Raw genomic sequence first — 23672 nt, forward strand, 5'->3', positions numbered from 1 at the left:
CAGTGCTTCTGTTTTTCTTGCATTGTGGAAACTGCTTGACTACCCTGCAGAGTTTAGTGTCGCTAAATGGTACAGAGAGATGGCAAGGCTGGTTCTTTCCCTGAGGAGACACTAGGATGTGATTTGTATTTCTGAGGATTGCTTGGGGCTAAATGATGTTTGGTGTGCCTTGGTGAAAAAAAAAACAGTGTTTATCTAGACAACTGCGTCATTGCTGCTGTAAAGTCAAAATTTTATTTGGAAGTCACTTGTGATGGTTAATCCATTTATTCGGAGGGAGTAGAATAAAGGTACATGTAAGTAAACAGAAACCATTTATTTAAAATGATCTTTTAGTTTGTAGATTGAAGATTTCAGTGTTATTTTAGGCTGTTACTTGCTTGGCTTTGTCATCTCTGTTTTCATCTTGCTGTCAGTCCTTAAATAGTGTGTATGCAGGTCATAGTTGTGTTCCTCTACGCATTTGGAAGATAGCAGAGAAATAGATGCAAAAATAATTTTGCTCGTGCCAATAAGAGAACTTCCATGTACTGATATGCAATGGAATATAAATGAATATTACTTAAATGCTCAAAAATGTGGAGATTTTTCCTTCACAGGTGTTCACTGTCCCAGTCACAGAACACCTGCAAATACCATGCTTATCACGCAAAGGAGGGAGAATTCTTGAAACTCAAATAAAATCTGTGTTATAAAGCACTATGAAGTATATTGGGATACTGTGTAATGTTGCAGTGAGCTAAAAAGTCTGTTTGGAAAACTGTCGTTTAATATTAAGGATGGGGTATTGCTTTTTAAACTTTCAATAGATATCAGAATTTCTAGGGGGATATCGGAAAGGACCATATCTTCAGTTTGAAGCTTCTTCCTGGCTGGTGCCGTGCTGTTGTAAATTTAACTGACCCTAGGAGTATTGGTCTTTGAGAGCATATAAGAATAGGATTTATGGTTCTGAGTTAATAAAATATGCTGATGCCACTGTAAGCCCTATTTAGATAGACAGCAGTAATCTCTGTTGAGCAGTATGAAACCGTCTATCTCTAAGTAGTGGAAACCTAATAGTTCACAGCAAGGTTGTACCACATCCAGAGATGAGAAAAATGTATCTGATGTCTGAGTAGTTTCAGCTGCATGGTTTTATTTTCTTGTGTAATTGCATTCTTTCTCCTGTGCTAATATTATATACGTCATGTCAAGTAAACAATATGCTCGAAGTGCACAAAGGAAAAGGTGTTTTTTAAGTTCATACCATACCTTTTTTTTACTAGCTTTAGCACAAGGTACAAGATTCTTCTAAATCTACAAGGTGAATCTGAAGTGTGTGTTATTAGTGTTAAAGGTGGAGTGTGCTGTGTATTCATAAAATAAAACCCCATTCAGTTCGATAATGAGATGCATTAAGAAGGCTAAGTTAACGAATCACCACATTGTGTGGTTTGTACAGTATAAAAATGCTGTTTCTAAGTTTTTATCTTTCATGAAAGGAATTGATAGAATTATATTGGAAAGATAACTTTGAATTTGTAATTTTTCTATTGTGTTTGAAATATCTGACATTTAAATACGTGGTTGTATTTACATATGTTGCATTTTCATTACAGCTAATCCTCTTGAAACTTGGTTGGCAGATGCTTTAAGCAGTTCTGTAAAATTGGGACAGACACTATATTCTGCAACCTTGGAATCTAATTGGAAATAACATTTTATAATTGTATTTTTCCAGTTTTTAAATTCTCACTTTTAAAATTTATAAGAGAATTGCTATATGTAAACAAGGAGGTAAGAGTTTAGTAGGGAGATTAGTATCTGAAAATTCACTAGTTGGCACCTTATTTTAATATAAAAGATTAATCATCAGGATTTTATATGCTGCAAACATAAAGTCTACCTCTGTGTGCTACTTAATATATAAAAGTCTGCGTGAGGAAATACTTCTTTGTGCATTATGAGACACATGTATTTTTAAAATAGGCAACAATTTCTAATATTAAGTCTAAATGATTGCTTTATATTTTGAAAAGAGAGTGGAATAAGAAATAATTTCTTTGACAAGCATTATGGTTTCTATAGTCCACAAATACATGGTGTCTGTATGTGCTGCCATTTTATTTTTTGTTTTAGGGCTTTTAAAAACAAATATTCTCAGCATTTTTTCACCACCATTTCCTAGCTTTTGATTTATTCAGATGTTGAAAATTATAGTTAAATATAACCAAACATGTTTTGTTCTGTATGTAAAATAACTAACTTAAGAAATACCCTTACGTTCATGGAGTTTAACATTAACTGAATTTAAACAGTCTGAAATATCTCTGTAACTCTGGATTGATTGTAATACTTGATCTACAATCTGGATTGTTTTTTTTTCAATTAAAATTGGATTTTTTTCAAACTCAGATTACATTATGTTTAGGAAAGTATCCACAATTCCTTCCCTCTTCCAAAGAAAGTTGTTCTTGCAGTCTCCATCCTTTTGTGATTTGTCCTAACAGTGGCTGGATTCATCCATTCAGACATCAGGAGCTTCACTCATGCTCCTGAGCCGGGAGAGCATTCTCCCTGGCTTCCCATACTCAGGAGAGCCACGGGCTCTGCTAGGAGCTCTGTGCTAGGTAACGCTTACATTCTCTTTAGATGTTTAAAGTTAAGTAGGGTGAATCTGATTTTAGTACTGCATAATAGTGAGTAAAGATGGTCCAAACCTGATTTCTTTGACCTGATGTTCCAATTAACTGTTTGGCTCTGGGTCTGCTCCTTGTTAACCCCTTCTGTCTTTGCTTCTTTTAATCTGAATAGTTCTCCCGAGGTACCTGTTTTCCCTGTCAAGAGTGTAAGAACTCCTCCAAGTTGCTCACATGGTAGCTTTTCAACACATGCATTCTTACAAGCCTTTCACACCTTTTTTTTTTGGTGAGTTGATGCTCGGTGGCAGCAATTCAGTTGAGGTATCCATTGGTTGCATTCAGCCAGGTCTGTTTTCCTCCCAAAACTCTTCTCCCTGTTGAAAAGCACAGCATACAGTGGGAGTGTATGCCTCTTAAGTTTACCATATTTTTCTGAAAAGGTGTTTCTCATGCCTTGGCCATTTGTTTCAGCTACATTGAGGTCTGGAGTGTCCTGCTCTTCACGGTGTCCTGAATGAAGGAAGATTCCCCCTACAGTTGTGGCAATGTTTTAAAATTGGGCTTTGATGAATTCTGGGATGCAATATCTCATTCCAAAATATGTAATTCGTTTAAATACTGCCAAGATAAAGAGCAGTAGGTCGCTGAGGGATAAACGAGCCCTCAGGTCCTGCAGTGGCCGTGCTGGGGAGAGCTGTGCTGGACTTCAAGAGATGGTGGGAGTTCACCCTCACCCCTAAGTCCCAGCAAACTATGTAAGGCTTATTTCTACTTTGTCCCCATTTCTGTCACTCTTGGACACCAACTCAGCAGTGTGTGCCGGGGGCTGCCTTCCCGCTCTTTGTGGGGTGAGAGAGGGGTGGTTTCCTAGCCCAGGCTCTGACCTTCCCTGTGGTGGGATAGGCATCCCTGCCATGCCGAGGCAGCCCTGCCCGCCCGGGACGCGGCACCTGCCACAGTGGAGGGCAGCAGATAATGAGCAGGCAATTAAACGGCTTAGTGGAAGAAGACACAGAATTAATGCCGTATGCTGCTCGTCTTCGATTTTCATAAACTCATACATAGGATCCAGTGAATCGGGAAGTAGGATGAAGGTTATCACAATTTTGACGCAAACACTTAAATGGCTAATCTATTTCTAAATGGTTATGTTTTTAATCTCAAGCCTCTTTACATGGCTGAGCTGCTTTTTTTTTTCTAACTTGACTTTGTTTTGTTGGGGAAATATTTCTGATCAGATTGCTTAAGCTCTGAGCTGTCATGTAAATACGTTCTGTCAAGTATATAATACACATTTTAAAATTTGTCTAAATATTTATGCTCTTGAGGGGATCGCTGTAGCTCTCAACAGACAGTTACAACCTAGCGAGTAAATAAATTGTATTTCTTTTTCTTCAAGTCGGCATTGTTTTTGCATGGAATTGTAACTGTTTGAAGGATCGCTCGAATCTCACAAAATTCTGCAAGATAGTTCCATTATTCATTTGAGAAAACAGTCTTTCAGTAGTGCTTGCCTATATATGCATGCATGTATATATATGCACACAAAGTAAAATGCTTCTCTTCTAAAAACTAAAGATCAAAACATGAGGTGAATGAATTTACATCATTTGCTACATCTAAAACTGTTATTAGAAATGTTGTGAAGCACATTTTCTGTTATTTTAAGTTTGCATGAGCGTGTGCTCCATGAATTATATTTTTCTTACTTTAATAATTATCCTATGCAGATTACACTGATAAAATCTGTGATGTTCTGGACTTTTTTTTAAATTTTAAAAAGTTCAGTGAAATTCAGTGGAGCAAAGAGTGGTAATTTTCATTCATTTTCAGATAATGAGCTATATGCTAAAGTTCAGAATGTAGTTACTTTGTAATCAAAAAAAGTTATAATAGCTATGATTGATATCAGGCATAAGATTGCTGTAATGTTGAGCACCTCAGAAACTGTTCAACAATAAAATAAGATGCTCCATTTTAAACTGGTGGAAGTTTGTTTTGGATGCTGGTCCATATAAGATGTAAAAAATTGTATTATGCTTTCTTTTTACTTTGTAGAATAATAAAGTATATCCAGAGAAAGTAAATCTGTGATTTTAACATCTTTTGACAAGCACATTAGACTGTAGAAAGAGCATCCAAGTTGGGGCTCGGGGCATATGGTGCTACCTTCTGCTAGCATAGCTCCAGAACAAGTCACTGTGTGCACCAGGGGGTCATGTTCAGACTCTCAGGTTCCTTCCTCTGTTCCAGGGGAAAAACCACAATTCCTCTTCATAACATAAACTGCAACCCTCACTTCCCTGCGATACCTGCATTGTGCAGAGAACACAGAAATACTCTGAAATGTTTTGTTATCAGTCTGTTTTTTTCTCAAGGCATTCAAGAAAGGCTGCAGAGCAGTTAAACTGAGCAAAAATTGTGTTGGTTAATAATCCACAAGCTAAACAATGCTGCAGCACTGTAAATCCTCGAAGTAGCCTATGCAAATATTTATAGCAATTTTTTAATTCTGAAAAGAGATATGCTATATTAAAAGAATAGATGTTTATATCACGATATGAAATTGTTGAAGCATGTCAAACTTAGGTATGTTCAAAGTATTATTTAAATACTTGTTTCTTGAGTAAGTAGCAGCTCCCACAGACTTTTCACATCTTCCTAGATTGTCTTATATTATTTAGATTCAAAGACTGGTATTTATAATAGATAATCCAAGTGTTGTGTATCTTGGGAATTCAGCATATGGACGGGGATATGGAAGACATTAGTTATATGAGATTTGTTGACCAGCTTTTAATTCAGATTGTCATTTTTAACACACGGCGGTGCAGATGGTAAAGTTTTGACTGCCCATCAGAGCCCCAGTACCTTAGGGACAGCTGTTGCTGATAAATCTTTTTTACATGCTTTAGGTCAAGAGTAGTCAAACCTGTTACAGCACCTGCTTCTACATATGCAAATCTGTTGTTTTGTCATTTCATTAAACAAGGAAAGGTAGTGGTCTCTCGTGGCCGTAAGTAAGCCTGGAACATAGCCCACACGAAATGAAATCTAGCAAAAAGACAACTGTGATTTCTGCAGTATAGTCATGGGATGCTGCTTCTGTTTGGGGGCTTTGTTTCTGGAAGACTGCCTGTAATTTGGAAGGAGGGTAGAAAGGCAAGTATATGTTTGGAGGCGAGAAGAAAAGGGAAGGTGTTTGCTGTCATTGACTGTGGGGTAGTTGTGAAGTTTGACATGCCCAGAAGCGAGCGGGTGCCATGTGGGGCTCCCCTACACTGCATACCTCCGTTTTCATCATCTGGTAAGCCTGCAGCATGATTTCCGGGCACTGGAGCATACAGCATGTCTACTTCAGTTTGGAGCTGATTGATCAACAGTACGGAACATGCTTGTGGGATCTTCCCTTGCTATAGAAGAATATAAATGATTGAAATGCTTTCTTAAGAAAGAAAAGTATCATTTGTTTATGTGCTTTGGTGCCTAGCAAAAAAAAAAAAAATCCTGTCAAACAGCAGGATGCTGTGAGAGCTGATGGTTTACTGCACAAGGTTATGCATGGGTTGTTGAAACTTTTAAGCTGTTTGTATTTGTTTAAATCTGTCAGATATATCGAGACTTTAAGTCATGAGGAGGAAGCTTCTTCATTTATTGTACTTGCAAGTAGGGCTGTGGCATGTAATAGAAATGGCACTTAAGGATTGTTTTTTTAAGCAAGCTGACAGAAGATTTTATCCTGCACTGACGTAGATTGCTGTGGGGGAGAAAGGGAAATAGTAAAATTGATGAACAAATGTTACATGCTGTCATTTTAGATTATGTTGTTTTGCCATGAAGTTGTTGCTAATTTTTTTAAAGATACTGTAAAATTCCGCTGTTGCAGAAAGCACCATAGTAGCACTGTTGACTGTATTAATTATTTTATTCCAAGGGTAGTTTGTCAATAGTATCTTAATCAAGCCACCAGCAAAAATGCTTTTTGAACATTTTGTGGGGGAAAAAGAATACCACCCTGACCTTTCAACCTTGTCAGCTGAGTTTTCCCGTTCTGACACTAGGCATTATTTTCGCAAAGGTTGGTAGTTTAACTCTTCAAGGAACCAGATATCATTTTTATTGGGATATTAATTCTGGTAGGTGCTAATCTCATCAAGATTTGCAGACATTTTCCTTCATAGGCCATTCTGATTTGTAGCTTTTTCTTTTCACAGCAGTATTAAATACCAAACCTTCTCTGATATGGAAGTTCATTAGAGATATGTCTTTGATGGCAGCCCTTTCAGGGCTTCAGTTTCAAATACCTTGATGTAAAGCTTAAGAAGCCATTGTGTTGTAAGCCCTCCTTGATGTGTCTTATTTAGATCTGCATAGTAAATCAAGGAAAGTAAATAACAAGGCAGCAGATGGAAGCATGGAGATAAGGCCAGTGAACAATTGTATTTGTATTTTGTTATGATGTTGACAGGAGCTAAAATTCGCTAATCTAGTTCAACTGATCTGCATTTCAAAGAAATCTCATTTAGCAGCAACTTGAAGGTTTGGAGGATAAAGTTCTTTTATTGCAGCTTTTATTGCATTCTTTGCTAATTTATCTGGTCAAGATTTAGCCTTGCTTACTTAAAGCAGCAAGCATGTTACAAGGAGTCTTAAATACTACGAAAGCATTAATGTCTAGACTATGAACTGAAGGTAATTACATATCCAGCAGTGAATAGGCTATGTTTAGGAAACGCTCTTGTCCAAATGGAATTGGAAGAGAAACGCAGATAAGGTATTTTCTCCTCTTCTGAAAGTGTGGGGTTTTTTTATTATTTTTTTTTTTTTTTAATTGTGGGGAAAGTGAATACATAAGCAAATCCAAAATTGTTAAATATAAAAAAAAATTCTGGAACTGTGCTTTCAGTCACACCATACTTTGCTTCTGTGATTACAAACTGATAACTGATAGTAAGGTTTCATATAATGATTACTGTGTCTATTAAACAAGACTATTTAAAGTAGGACAATAGTTTAGTAGAATGACGGACCACAGTTGTTTTTATGTGTGTTCTAAATGATGTAGACATTGTAGATGCGAGTTACATATTTTGTATTAGCTAAAGTACAGCCACATAATCTGGACAAAATATAAATATGTTGTACAAATCAAATATGATTAAAATGAAGAGTGATATAAATTGGAATTTAGGGTCTCCCTTTGGAATTTTAAAGAAGTTATTTAATATTAAGGCAAAAAGCCAGACTTTTACTTTGACTTAGTTTTCACTTTATAATGTAAATACTGACAATGGGCTATTCAGATACTCGACCACAACTGTGTGCATACCCATGTACAGATACAACAGTTCTATGGCAAAGCATGCCAGACTGATGTGCATCCACTCTAACAATGGGTCCCAGTTCTCTAAGAGATGTAAATCAAAACCAGCAGCTGCTGCATTTTAAAGCTATGGTCCTTTCTGCCCTTCTGCAGCCTGCGTTGTTGTAGAGCCCACACCTGTGCCCAGAGGACTGCACTTACATCTCATTTGTAGTGTGGGTCTTCGCAATTCTTTGTAGTGTGTCTTTGTAGACTAGAGAGAATCTGAGGGGGAGGCAGCTGGGGATGATGGCACTTGGTAGGCTGCAGCGATATCTGATGGCTTTTGACTGCTGGAGTCTGCAGGCTGACCAGATCATGGCGTGGTAAATGCCGCTTTAGTAGTTGTACTGACTTAAGCATCTTTTCGTTCCTCCTCATTGCTATATCTCTGAAGATGCTCATAGAGTGGTTTGCAGGTCTGCAAGGTGGACTCTGTAGGGTTGAAACCAGATTTTGTTTTGCCATATTACTTTTAATGCAGTCTAGTTCCCCAGAACAACTGACCCTGTAGTTCTGGGCACAGTTGCTGTGGCATAGCTCAGTGTCCAGTGCTGGGGAGGTGCAGGTGATGCTGCAGCTGCCTTTGCCACTGGAAGAAGTGTTCATCAGTCTGCAAACCAAGACACAAGGGTGAGCTTCCTCAGCAGTGCAAGCCAAGCCATGTCATAGCTGTGTGATTCTACCTTTATCCTGACAGGGATGTCCTTGGATATCCTCATTTCGTTTAGAAGTTGATCAGTTGTTTTGCAGGACTGTTTTCAAATAATTGAACTCCCTGATCTGTCTCACTGTGCAATTGCACAAATGTCCAAGTCAGCACAAGGACAAAGCGGGAGTCTGAATCTGAAGGGGAAGGTGAGGGACATTATGGCCTCTTCAGCCCCAGTTTAGAGTGGCTTAAGTCATTGTGCCACTGAATCTCTGGAAATCTTGCCTTTTCCCCCCTAGACGCTGTATGCTCTGCATGTGTGAAACGAAGTAGACAATAAAAATAGCATTTGTTCAAAAAGGTGACTTGCACTGTTTTATGAAATAAATATATATCAGCCAATATAATGATGACAATAAAATAAATCTAACTCTACTAGGGAATTCCACAGTGTATCTGAATGTTTAATTGTATCCCAGTCTGCCACAAAATTTTGGATTTGAAGATGTCCCAAGGATGTCATCCTCCTTACAGCACCCAGGAGCCAACAGGACAATAGAAAGTCCCTTCAGGCATGGTGATGTTCACATTTTTAGGTTAGGTCTTCCTTCTTTTGTATAACCATTTGAATCATCCCCTCAAATAAACATATGCTCCTACTATCTGGCCTGCCACAGTCTCCAGAGTTTTATCAATCATAGTCTGTTTTTCAAACCGTGTGCCCTTGTACCTTTGGCTCCAGAACTACTGACCCTCCCTTCATCCTGTCTAAGCCCTTCTCATGTCCTGGCATTGCCTAAGGTGACAAGGAGGCGTCCTGGCTGTCACTGAGTGCTCGCCTCTTGTGCTTCTGTCCCTTCTGGCTCCACACACATGATGTGTTCCTCACAGGGCTGCGGGAGGGGGGAGCATTTTCAGCAAAAGGGAGAGTGGGAGACAAAATAAGAAGGAGAAATAGAGGAAAAAAGTGCCCTATGAAATATTATGGAGTTTCTTGCATCTCTCTCTCTACAGAAACTTTGCACTCCCCCCAGTCTAAGAGTGCTGCAGCACTGTAACAATACTGTGTGTTATTGAGTGATCTCTAACTTGGTAGGTATCAAAACCATTTAGAAATGAGAATTCTTGCTATCATCACATCAGTGCTGGTGTCGATTGCAGTCTCCAGTGACTGAATTGTGCATGATGCTGCATGTCTGCAATCACACTGAACTGCTCAGTATTCATTTCTTCAGATCCTGCTGTATGTCCCTGTGTTGAATGACAGCCTAATGTTGGAAAGAGAAGGACAGATAAAGCTGGAAGGAATATCAGAGAAAGGAGGTGGCATTCTTCCCACTGGGGATCGCTGAAGAAAAATATTCCTAGACATGTTTGCCACTAGAAGTACTGTGCAAGTTTGCCACTGACTGTCTGACCTCCCAAAGCTTCGATGTTGGTTGAACAGCAGTTTACATCTATTCCATGTGATTGTCCCAAATGTCCTCTATCATCTATCTCACATGTAGCACTCACATTTGGATGGTAGACAGCTGGCCATGGAAGGAATTATTTAGGCACAGGTCTCACCTTTGTTTTCATGCCAGTCCATCCTTCTACAGTTCAGTTTAAGATTGTGTTTCTGGTCAATATATTTTAAATAAACATAGAATAAACTTGCAAGAGAAATTAGGAATATTTCTCTTAATCCAAATCCAGAAGATTTGAAAATCCAGTATATAATTGATGATGGGTCTAGTTTTTAAAATATTGCAAATTCTAATAGGTGTCTTCAGGTCCTGCAGGAAATTTATATCAAAGTATAAGGAAGATTCTAGGTTATCTTAATGGCACTGGTGCATGGGATCTAGTAGTAGAAAGACTGTTTTATCTCTATGTAGATAATTTGTCCTGCCTTCTTGTTTTTATTATGTAAGAGAAGGGAAGTAGTGCTAACTGTGATGTTTTCCGAAGTATCAGTTATTTGATCACAGCACAATAAACTTCCTTAAATTGCAGACAAATCAAACAGCTTCATTCAGTTTAACAGCACATTTAGGGATATTTACAGTATTACACCTTTACTTCTTTAATTATTTACATCGTGGCTGATCTCTTGTTTGCTCATGATGTTGTTTCCAGATTAGGACAACGATACCAGAGATCAGCTGGAAGGGACTTCTGCACAAATATATTTGTGTCTTTTGTTGCTATATTTTAACACATGTTTCTTAACAGAGGTTGATGTGTTTACTAGCAAAGCAGTGATTGGTTTTGCAAGTTTATGTTTTTGTTAGATTGTTTATGTTTTTGTTAAGATTTCTGGGTAAAGGCTTTTAGATAAACACGGTACTGAAGACACCTATTAATAATACTACATTAGGCTGACTATACAATTACATATGAGAGTAAATATTATTCAGTCTTAAACCAAAACTCCAGTCCAGTCCATGGTTGTTTATCTGCTATGATTTTAGGTCAAATCCTGTGCTGGTCTTCTGCTTTAATTCACCCAATAGGCTATAGATATTGAAAGGAAATAAAATAGGATGCTTATGTACAAAATAGGAATTTTATAGCATATTTAGTTTAGGACCTGAGCCACTGGATTTTTTATAAAAAAGATATATAAGAAAGTTGCTCGTATAGTCCTCAAATACTTCTTCTCAAATGTGTTTTTATGTAGCGTACTCTAAAATTATGTGGCAGTCATGAGAGAATGTGCCTGTGTGGCATGCCTTTGTAGGGTAGCTATGGCTTTATGAATTGCCAAAATTGCCCAAAGTCTCTTAACACTAATGCTAATAAGATCATTTTACCATGTATAGCTTTTACTTTGCATCTTAGGTAACTTATGGAAATGGTGTGAACTTGTACGCAAGCTTAGCTTTTAGTACCCCAAATGAATAAATGTGTACTCTGGAATATGTTGGTGTCTTTAATCTTTTAGGTTACTTTTATCACTGTGCTCTTTCAGAAATCAAAAACATAAACTAAGAAATTCTTCATGTAAAAAATTTCTTCATACATCTTTGCTATAAGTGTATTTCCACCAGGGAATAATTGAATTAGGAAATGTATGGAATACATTTTTAAAGCAGGCATGAATGCTCGTTTAAGCCTCGGATGGGTTTATATAATAAGTGGTTGAAAAGAAAGCATTCTTAGTTTCCACATTTAGATTCCCAGGGCTTGCAAGTGAAGTAATTGCATATCAACTTTTCCCTCTTTATGTGCACTTGTGTGAAAGAGTCAAGATCATATTCACGGGAAGGTTTGGTAAACTTTGTAATTGCAGCTTGAAGCCATGTATGGAAAGAGTGAGAATCACCGCTTTTATTTGGCAACCAGTAGGTAGCCATGTTCTAGTACCTGTTCTTGTGGCATTCTTACTCACCACTGAAGTAGTGGTAATGATAGTTCTGGGTTGTTATTACTACCATGAAATTGTTGTAAAAGGGTTTATCCTGCAATAATATTTTAGCTGCTGTAGTATACCAGGAGTCCATTTCCCTAAATTTCGTGAGAAATGCATCTTTGCTCATGTATCAATTCTAAGACATTTGTCTCCTGTTTGCTACAGCTTGCTCTTATTTATAGTTAGTAGCACAGTGAAGTGCAGGATGTCAAACAGAACTTGGATTCCTTCTGAGCTGGATGGGTTAAATTCCTGCCCTTAAGATATTACATTCTAAACAGAGAAGTTGGACAAATAGTAGAATGGAGAGGTGGCCTAAAATGTTGCTATAGGCCAGTAGCACATGGGTCTTTGATCATTAACATGCTATACAATGAATTTTCTTTCATCCTTAGTGTAGCCGTTTGAGCTGCAGAAGCAAACAGAACGGCAAACATCATAGCACCTTCTTCTTCTGCAGAGCATAGAAGCGATGAGGGGGAATAGATAGAATGGTAAACATACTTTGATCCGATATATCCAGCTGACCAAAAAAAGTATCAGTAATTCAGATTCCTCTCTGTAGGGTCTAAAACGAATGTTAGTAAATCAGTCTGTATGTAGATGTAGGGGAGTCTTTCTGATTTTTAGGTGAAATGTTAGGGTATTAATTCATGCATTTTGAAAATGGGACTTTGGTTGCATACTGATGTCTGAACAAAGTTATTTTTGTCCTGTTATGTTTTTTTGTGCTAGTGCAGGCTGCTTTTTCGTATAGTGTTCCAATGCATAAGTCTCTGTATAGAGATACTCGGTTCACATACACAAGGATCTGTATCCAGGAAGTCAGCAGAAAGGACTGGTTGTATTCCTTTGGTTATACCTGGTGGTAGGTATGGACAGAATTAATTAAGGTAGTTTTTGCTGAAGAGTGACATGCCAGTCCATGACAGCAAAAAGTGTTTGTTCCTGATGACAGTCATTCACTTTCTGCTGGTTCAGAAGGCTTCCCTGAAGGAATTTTAATTGATCGGCACTTACCCAAAATAAATCAGAAACACTGCTGTATCCTAGAGATTAAAGCAAAAGAGAAGATATTGGAATACAGACTGCATGATTTTTAAGGTTTGCTTTGAGATGAAACTTGGGACATGAAGTTGCTGACCTGCATTTATATAAGTGTTGAACTGAGGGGGAACACATGGATGAAGTTAGACTCAAACACATGAGACCAGCGAAAGTCTTGAGGAGCAGAACCTTGCTTTGTAGTCCTCTGCCCTGGCTGCTTTGGGACTGCGGATTGGGGAGAGGAAGGATACTGCTGCTTTACAGTAAGACTTTGCTACCTCATTTGATTTTTTTTCCCCTCTGTGATGATGCTATTTTGGTTTTCCTTCTGCCTTTTGGCAATCAAATTTATTAAGCATGTAGTAAAGTACAGAGAACCATAGGAATTCACTTTGCAGTTCAAAAGAATCTAGCCTGTACCTCAAATGCAAGTAAGACTAGACTCTGTGTACCTAACGCAGTAATTCTGGTTGTTGTGTATGCGTATATCAGTGTAAAGTGGATATAAGAATTTGTTAAATTATCACTAGCATAAATGAATGTGCAGGGAGATAGGATTGGTCATCCTGGTTCAGATCAATGGTTCACCCAGGCCATCCTCTGTCTCCAGTGGAGGGTCTCTTCCCAGGGTATCTCCACTCTCCCTTTTGACTCATTTAAAGTGTTTGCATCAACAGCATCCTTGGGACAAAGTCCACATTCTGCTACCTGTTTTGTGAAATGCTTCCCAGCATTTTCTTTTCGATTTGAGTTTTACTGGGTAGTTCCTGAGTTCAAGGGATAGGAAACAGGTGACATCTGTAGACCCTCTCCATCTTCTTCAGGCTTTTTTAGTCTTCTATCATTATCTCCCTTAAGTTTTCTCTTTTTTACTCTGTGATGTACTGAATTGTTCCTCATATGGAAATCATTATAAGCCTTTGATCGTGTATGTTTTCTTCTCTGAACCTTTGCTAATTAGTTCTATTGTCTTCTGTTCTCTGCTGGACACCAAAGCGGACCATGCTTTTCAGGATGAGGATTACAGTGGCAAATAATTCGTTATGCTTTGTTCTTTATTACTTTCCCAATAATTTTTAGCATTAAGTTTATGATTTTGATTCCAAAGGAGTGGTGAATTCAGAGTTTTGAGGGAGCTATCCATCATAAACCCCATCATAAATCTCACTTTCTGAGGAGTAACATGTAGTGCAATAGAGAGCTGTTTTGTTTAATGGAAGACTCAAATTAGAATAATCAGTAATGGCTAGGCAAGAGAGTTCCCAATGAACCTGCTTTGGACAATTCATGGTTGCCTGATTGAACTCTGCCAAAAGTATTCGAAATTTCTTGGTGGTGCAAAGCAAATAATTAAGAATAGGAAATTATCTTTTAATTTACACACTTATGCTTTTCAAAGTAATATAATTCTGTTATGAATCTCAGGAGTAGAGTAGGTGACTACTTTAGGAATAGTGACTACTTTACATGTTTCTTTCAAAGAAAGTAAAATGTGTGTGATTTCTTCCAAGGTATGTAGTACATGTGTGTAACAGTGGCCCTGAAGTGTGTATTGAAGAAGTGATTGTACCTTGCTATAAAACACAGTATGAATGCTTGCACTAACTGTGTTCCATTCCCTTCTTACCCTTAGATAATTTCAAGTGAAAGTTGAGGACCTTTTGTCCTTATCTGCCATAGAAGTGAAAGACATTTCTGGAAGGAGGACCAGTTTGAGCAAAAAGGAGAAGACGGCCCCTCCCGACAGGACAGCAAGGTGACTGAGTGACTCCAAAGAAATGTAAGTGAATTATAACCAAGCTGTTGCTGTGACTGTTTCTGCTGTGGGTTTAAATGCTCTGCGGGAGGGATACAGTACCATGTCACTGAAACCTATTTTTTTATACATGTAAAATATGGTTTAGGAAGAAATTTGAGGAGCATAGACAAAATACAAATTCCTGCTGTGCTTGTGTGATGGCAAGCTAAAGTACGATATTTTTTTTCCAGATGGCATTTGTTAATGAAAATGAAGTTCCGTAAGAATCACAGACCTGGTTTTCTACCATTTTCTACTCATCTAGATCTGAGTTAATTTAGATATGTAGAAACTAAGCAGATAAATCTCCACTAGTCATCCTAGATTCTGCTTACCCTCAGGAGGGAAGCAGGCGTCTCCAGAGGCTGATCCAGCTCATCCTAAAAGTAATGCCAGGGGACCTCAGTACTGCTCTTTGAGTAGCTTGTGCCTCTCTGTTGATGGCTTAGCTATAGCGAAAGTGTTCAATGAACTCTTTAAGCCAGCACACTTTCATAAGAAGCACTGCTAGCTTCTTTTCCCCTCCCCATATTGTCATTGTCCCTCAGCATGCCATGCTGTTCATAAATTTGGAGAATGGATCTGGATGAAAAATAACAAATTATTTGTATGGTTTTGTTTTCAGCTGGGTTTATCCCAGCCCTCTCCCATGTGGCTGTCCAAGGGCCATGACTGGTACAAAGGGTGATGGGGTTGGGAATTAGCAGCCAAAAGTGTGTGGGAGTGCATGATATCTTCTTTTGGCAGCTGTGCTAGTTTCTGCAGCCCAAATTGCTTGGTGAGCTATAGTCTCAGATCTTGTGGATATTTTTAGTTCTCTGCCATTTGTAAGAGTGGAAAAACTTGAGTGAACTTGAGTTCCCTTATGTATTGACTAATGGGGAACTACTGTTTTATTGTGCATTTCACACTGTGGTAGTTCAGGGTCTTTTATATCCTTTGTAAGTTAAAATTCAGATCTCCAGAATTAGACAATGGTCACAAATGGCTAGCGAGTAAGCAAGTGTCTTATAGTAATCTGTAGCGTAGACATGATACTGTATAATTCATATATGCATACATAATTTCTGAATCTTAAAAATGCTAGGCTGCTTCTGTATAGCACCAGGCATGATGTGTGGGTTGGGTGGTGTTATATGATTAGTGGTTGGACTAATTTAGGCACAGGATCCTTGGTTCTCCTGAACAGCAAAATACTAAATAACATTTAGTTCTCATATTAAATACCTGATGGGAGGATGTAAAGAAGGCAGAACCAGACTTTTCTCATTGATGACCAGTGATAGGATGAGTCGCAATGGATACAAATTGAATACAGAAATTTCTATTTGAACATAACATAAAAAACATCCTTACCTTGAAGATGGTCAAACACTGGAGCAGATTGCCTAGAGAGACTGTAGAGTCTTCATCCATGGAGAGACTGTAAATGAAGTGGGACACGGTGACAAGCAGTCTGCTTCATCTTACTTTGCTTGAGCAGAGGTTTAGACTAGATGGTCTCCCAAGGTCCCTTCCAATCTCAGATATTCTACCATTCTGGGAACTGTTATAGGTAAGCAAAATCAGACGAGATTCTGCTATTTTATTTTGTGATATTTTGATTTTATTTTTGTTTTTTTTTTCGTATTTTTCGTATTTTGATGTATTTAGCTATTCACTTTAGGCTTTTACTTAAGTTTTGGCTAAAGACAAGGGATAGCAGAAGTGAGCTTTTTAAAATGTGTTAAGTTATATTTCAAGACTTGTGAATATAACTATGAAAACCACATTGAAGTCTGTGAAAACATTTTTTACCTGTGAATTAGCACCATAATTCACACGATGTGGACAGTTGCATGACGTGGATTTTGGATGTTTAAAATTAGTATCTTTTTAACTCGATCCATGGAAAGGAAGATGCATTTCATGTTTGAAAAAAAAAAAAAGACAAACTTAAGGACAAAGCCTTGTAGGAGAGCTCTGTTAATCCACGACAGAAATAGCTGTCTTCCTCAAGTCTTGTCAGAGGCCAGTAAGACCCGTAAAGCAGCCTAACAATTCCATTATAATCTATCTTTTCAGGTAGTTGCAAATGGCTATTCTGGGACAGTCAGTAGTTCAAGTAGATGGAAGCATGAAAAAATTGATCAAATGTACAGAGATACTTGATTATATAGTCAAGCCCCCCCTTCTTCGGGGGCTTCCTTGTTTATTGAAATACTTGGGGGAAAAGAACTCTCTCTTTAAATGTCAATTTTCTTGATTTTCAACTTTGATTAGTTTGGCAGACAATTTCTGTCCACAGTTTTGCTATGTGCTGAATATCTTTGCAAAAGCTTCCATGAAGTGAGTGTATCATTTCTGAAAACAGAAAAAAAATGTTCTAAAAAAGGTCTAGGAACTCTCTGCTTTGCTTTTGAGCAAGGACTTGAAATTTGAGAGTGAAGCCTTAATGGGTTATAAGATGTGCCTTTTGCCATGCCTCTGAACGTCTATCCTTATTGCACTAAATTATAAGCTTTTGAAAATTGCTGCTTACTCATAATCAGAAGAAGCGTATTACTTTGTCAGCATATTCTCAAAATATTCTTTGTATATTCTTAAGCTCCTAGAAATGATTGAGTCTGCCCTGGCTTGGAGATCAAACACAGTATGACATTTCAAATGTACAGATTCTGTTATTTTCACAAAAGGGTCTTGTTTTTTGAATTTTTCTGGGATGGCGTGTTTTGATTTTTTACGCTCGTTAAGAATTCTGTTTTTCTGCATCTTACACTTACTTCTCCCATGTACTATTTGAGAAGGATGTCAAGAGTGGGATTAATTTCCCCTGACATTAGCCATCTGAAAATGTAGGTGTTGTAAATCTGAGCTGGTCACTATAGGCTTCTTTAGTCAGTGAAGAGAGATGGAGGCTTCCAGGGGAGGATTCCCATAGCCTCTTTTTATGTCTTTCTTAAGATGAGATGATTCATCCTTTGGAGAGGTCTGTTTCTTGTCACTGACAATAAAAGAAGCCTAAGGTGACTGGCACAAATTTAGACATCTAACTTTTCTATTAAATGTTAAGACAGAAGAATTCCATCTCATGTGACATAAATGTGAGATTTAAGAGGCAGGAATGTTACTGCTGACATTGACAAAAACGTTGTGCTTTCACATGAGTAAACAAAATTATTTTTGAAATTATTTCTCTGTGGTTATGGTAACACATACGAGCTTATTAAAAAGACATTTTCCATATTGCTTAGACACTGTATGGAACCATTAAAAAATGATCTTCAAATGCATTTTAATACTAACTATGAACTATCAATATATTTTGATTTTTTTTTCTTTTTATTTTTTGTCTCTAGGTAGAGAAATGCACATTTTAACTCCATGTTGTTACTTTCTAGTAAGATAGCAGCAATGATATATCATGAGATTCCAGCATCATTGATTTAGTATCACTTCCAATAAAAAAAACTGAATGAAAAAAATCTGGTGCTAATATAACAGATGAAATTGTACTTTTAGATAATTTTTAAAAACAAGTAATTAGGTGTCTAACCATTTTGGAAAAGATTGCCCTGCTATCAACTAATATTGGTAATGTGTTCTATTAAATGAGATTGTGATGAAATGCTATTTCCCATTTTAATTGAAGTATTGTAGATTTATTCAGTAAGTTAAACTCCTGTCTGTATTTGAGTACCAGTAACTACAGTGCCTAACATAGGATGATAACATACCACCTTCCTGAATTCCAGTATTTGTGGGTAAGGGCTGTTTTGTGGGGAACACTTTCTTGCCATGGAATAGTGGAATGGCTCTAAAAGCATTAGAAGGAAAGTACAACATGCCTATTTGCTTTTTAGTTAAGATACAGACATATAACAAAGTAATTTGTGTGCAACATATTATTAGATATCTTTTGGTGGCTAATTATCATGTAATTGAATTATTACCTTGGACGGCTAGACTTACCTGAATTATTTCATATGTGCTTTTAACATCACTGTTAGGAAACTATGGACAACAGTAGAATACTCATGCTTCAAAGATGATCTCAGTATTATACTTGTCCTGTTGTAGGAGACATGCGTAGGATTGCTCCTTTTAAGCAGTATTTCTGCACTTCAGTTATGGCTCATTGACTAACCTCATTGGGGTGTATCAAATTTTTCTTTCGGTTTTAAATTTGGTTTGAATATTACTTTTTGTATCTGGGATGTTTCTTTCGTTTTGTTTCCATCTTGTCTTTATTTAAAATATGGTACATTTACTTAAGTATCACATAGTAGCAGAGTGCATGTATGGCAGTGTAAAAAGTACAGCAAATACCTGACTCCTGGAATCTGCATTCAGCCTGAAGAAGGGATTTATCTTTCTTTAAATGACTACTTGCAAATGGGCCTAAAGAAAAGACCCTGAGAAGGGAAGCAATTCCATGTTAATAATATTTAGGATTTTTCTCTTTCTCTCTCTATATATGTAATATTTGCACAAAATAACATTCACCAGTGTTTTATCTCAGTAAGCCGTGTTCTGTAAATGTGAACAAAATATTTTCCTTAGAAATACTGTCATAGCAGTACTTGCTGGCCAAGATTCTCACTGGTAAATATGCAGAACTTAACTGAATCTGACAAGGTGCTTTTTATGTAGTTGGTAAAAGTTTTATTGATTTGAATTTTTTTGGCTATTGTCTGGCTTTGAGTTGGATTTGTAATATTCTTGTCCTTCTGCTACTTTAAGAATGTTTAGTTTTGAATGGCATTTTATGCATTATCACAAAAATCCATAAAAAACACTCTAGTTCTGAGAAAACGAAAAGGACAGTTCAGCCAAGGTGCCACTAAACAGAGGATGTTTGAGTAGCAAAGAACCATGCATGTTTATATTGCCCTTTAAGTTTTAAAAGTTTAGAAGCTTCAGGACTAACCCTTAAAGAAACTCATTAATGACAAAACCAACAGAGAAAATGTGATCCACTGCAGATGCATCTGAACTAGCAGGGACTTTCTTTATTATAGAAAATTCCACATGGAGTCAATCCCATTCCATGTGTAGTGAATAAAATTCCCAACACATTGATGATCTGACTCAAAATTTAAAGCAACCTGAAGTTTCAAGTAGGAAAAAAAGGGAGATCTCTTTTGACTGTTGCAGGCTTTTTTAGAAAGTGTAAATATATATTGATAGTTTTTCTAAAACTACCTATGTTCTATGCATCTTATCTTTAGTCACAAAGCAGGCAAGAGAGGAAGGGTGTCTGTTTATCAGTGTGTCTTCATTTCTTCAGTCTCTATAAGCTCTTTTGTCGCTAGTGGGGTTTGGATGGTTGAATTCCTGGATTACTTGGTTGACAGCATTGTTTAATTGGACCTCATGCCCATTCCGACTTCCAGTTTGTGGGAGGTGGAGTCATATTAGCTTAATTTGAGGCATCTTTCCTCTGGTACAAGGGACTGAAGGATGGCAGACAGTCTAAGTAAGGATGCCAGCTAAGCAGACATCTTTCACTGAAATGACCATTTCATAGACTCTGGTGTCCTGCTGTTTGCAGTTGGAGTTCCCTGGCACTGAGCCCTTCAGGAGCTGGAAATGGTATGGAACATGCATTTGTAATGGAACACAATGTTCTTCATATGACATCGACAAATGTTTTTATAGGATTACTGTCTGTTGGTAAACATCTGCGGTGTTATGCTTCAGAGGTAGAAGCATTTGAATAGTTGTGAAGAGATTCTTTTATACAGTTAGCAAAGCATGGTGAGATGATTAGGGGCATTAAGTCATGACATATATAATAATAATAATACACTAAATTTCATCTGAGGATTTCAAAGAACTTTGTAGAAAGCGTTCATGAATTTAGCGTCACCCTAACCCCCTGCAGATTACTGCTAAGATGACTTAAATCATTAGGTGGGCTGAATGTGGAAATACCGTACCATTTTTGCTCTGTATTGATTACCATGCCTGTGCAGCACACAGATAATTCAGGAAGTTTCAGTCGTATGTATCGTGATCAGTATTTTCAGCACAGGTATGTTAAGGCATAGAGGAGTGGATTGACCTGGTACGTGCAGGCAGTAGTTCCAGCATAAACATCCCAGCTCCCAAATCATCCAAAACTGCAGTGATGGTTGGCTCAGGCTGCTTGATCTGTTTGGATTCTACCATTGGGTTATGTGAGTCACGCAAGGATTGTGCCTAGACCTTGACTGTGCTTCTCAATGAAAATGATATTTTTGACTGCTGCACACAGAAAGAGTTAACTTCAGATACCTGGAATAAATACCGTTGTCACTTGCTTTTGTGCAGTTTCAAGCACTGTGTAACATTACAGAAAATAACGCCATGCAGACAGTGCAGTTGGAACCTGGCCATTTAGAGTAGCAATTTAATGAGTTCTGATATGCTGATAGGTGTATATGTCAGAAAATCAGCATATTTATATGTATTAAACCCATCACATGACATAAATTAAAGACAAACAGCTTTTCAAGGGCAAGACAGTAGATGCACCAACACTGTTACTACAAAGCGTAAGAGCAGAAACCATCTGTTGTATGGTGTATTTTGAGGAAAACATCCGTCATGGAAACCAAAGTTAATTAAACAGTTATTCCACTATGCAATTTATGGCTTCTTAAATAATCTTATTTGGAGAGACAACTATAAAAGACACTGTTTTTTGGCCCATCAGCACTGTTGCCTGTATAAGGCCTTCTTTTCTGCAGCATTGCTAAAGACCATTCACTCACCTCTTGTTCCTTTTGCTGGGGGAGATATCAGTAGTATTTTAAAAGTATTCTTTAGTGTTTTTGCTACTCTAGAGCTCATATTTTACAGTAGAGAAATATAAAATTGCTTCTCTCCTTTATCTGTAGCAACAAAGGAAAATATGCAGGTTCTCAGCTGACACAATTTTGGCTAAAATCATATTTTTAAATAGAAACTAACCACGGGTTATGCTAATAGAACCTCATTTGTAATTTAAACTGCAGCTGTTAACATTCAATAATGGAGCCATACATCAAGGAGTTTTCTGCAAAAACAGAAAAATACTAATTCTTCATCCTCAGATCTGCAAATCCAGACTGATGGGATTTCAGCCCTTCATCTTTTAGTGACAGGCAGCATCATCGGTGGAATAAAACTAAAATGTGATCCCCTTTCTCTCCACCTCCTTCCCCTAATTTTACTCTGACAGAGAAGGAAATACAGTTTTAGCTGGTATCTTTGCTCAGGCAGAAAAAATGGTCTGTCATCAGGTCTTTTAGGGAGAAAGAGCTCTTCAGTGGAGCAGTTAAGTGGTATTTTGATTCTCAAGGTGCATCTTACACCTGTATTTTTGAAAGATATGATAAATGATTTCTGAGACAGTTACAGAGAGCAGAATTGAGGTCATCAACTTTCCCCCAAGAGGTCATTATCTCTGTTCTTGTTTCTGATGGAAATGTTGAACATGAAGTAGACTCCAGCTGAACTAGCTTAAGCTGCAGTCTCACATGAGCAATCCCCAGTCAAATGTTAGTACTTCTGTTTTTTCAACTGCAAAAATCAGTGACTGATCAACTTTTTCTACAGTAATTTTAATTGATTTTGCCATAATTTACTGCATGCGTGTTGAAGTTTATCATTCTTAATCCCTTACTATGCATACATTACTGTGAAGTCCTCTAAAATTCATGATGAAATAGAAGCCTTTGGGTATTTAGAAGTTGAAACCTCCCATGTCTTCAGAGAAATTTCATTTAAAGCCCTGCAGCTAAATTCCAGAGCTCTTGATTGTCTGCAAATCAGTTGCTCCTGTACCTATGAGTTGGCTTATGAAGCAGAGTCCCTGCATATGGCTGGAAATACTCAGTTGTCTGAAGAGATAAAAGATAAAATCTGCCACAGCAAAAGAAATCTTTACAAACTGCTGTGTAAAATAAAATAAAGTGGTCTTTTACCTAGAACAGAGGAGGTTTATTGTATTAGTATTAATAGGCTTCTGTAGAATTTCTGTTAGTATTTTAGTTCAAATCAGGACTGTACTTCAGAATTATTAGTATAAACTAGCTTCTGTTTGAACCTTCCTGATGATGAAGCTAAACAAGGGCCAGTACTCAAAAAATGGACCAAAGTATGCAGTAATGCAAGATTAAGTGTCTTGAAGCATGTCACTTGGGTGTGAGGTGGTTGGCTCTGCTGTAGAAGGCTGTTCTTGCCAGGCTCCACTATTTCCTAATGTAGATGTTTCCTTAGTTAAATAAAACTACAGGAATCTTTATCATAAAATTTTGTTTAAAAAAAAAAACCCTTCTGATAAGAGAAAAGTAATATTTGTACTTTTTGCTCAAATAGGGGATTAGAGTCTGTAACTGTAGAGGTCTCTTCTGGAATTAAGTGTTTTCAAATATTCATGTGTATTTACACAAACATTTTTTATTTTTATTTGGTATGTTTAAAACTGTACTGAAGCAGAGGTTGTTTTTATCTAGTCTATTTCACTAAAACTGTCCTTTAAAGGGTGATGTTTTGAGTTTTTTATCTCACCTTCTCTATTCATAGCTTTAAGAGGAGAACTAGTTGAATTATGGAGGGCTGTCCTTTCAACTCCCTGTCCTATAGTTATATGACAAATGAAGCAACAGCAAAATTATTGCTTGTTTATCAATAGTTAGGGAAAAAAATGGGAAGCTAATACTGAAAGCCAGAAGTTGAGTATCTTTTCATCATAATCTACTATAATCTTCTGTATTGTAATAAATTGTGGGGTGCGTGTGTATGTATGTACACCTGTGCATGTGTGCATGCACGCACACATCCGT

The 23672-nt window shown here is 37.4% G+C and overlaps 1 protein-coding gene across 6 annotated transcripts in view; it reads left to right on the forward strand.

Annotated features, from left to right (window-relative positions):
• FOXP2 (forkhead box P2) overlaps positions 1 to 23672 on the forward strand; it is a 417066-nt gene that overhangs the window by 49429 nt on the left and 343965 nt on the right. For all 6 annotated transcript variants that reach the window (XM_054072236.1, XM_054072282.1, XM_054072226.1 and 3 more), the window contains exon 2: positions 14716 to 14862. The gene's annotated coding sequence lies outside the window, so the exon portion shown is untranslated. The remainder of the gene's footprint in view (positions 1 to 14715; positions 14863 to 23672) is intronic.

Source organism: Cuculus canorus, chromosome 1 (assembly GCF_017976375.1).
Source record: "Cuculus canorus isolate bCucCan1 chromosome 1, bCucCan1.pri, whole genome shotgun sequence".
Classification (NCBI taxonomy): domain Eukaryota; kingdom Metazoa; phylum Chordata; class Aves; order Cuculiformes; family Cuculidae; genus Cuculus; species Cuculus canorus.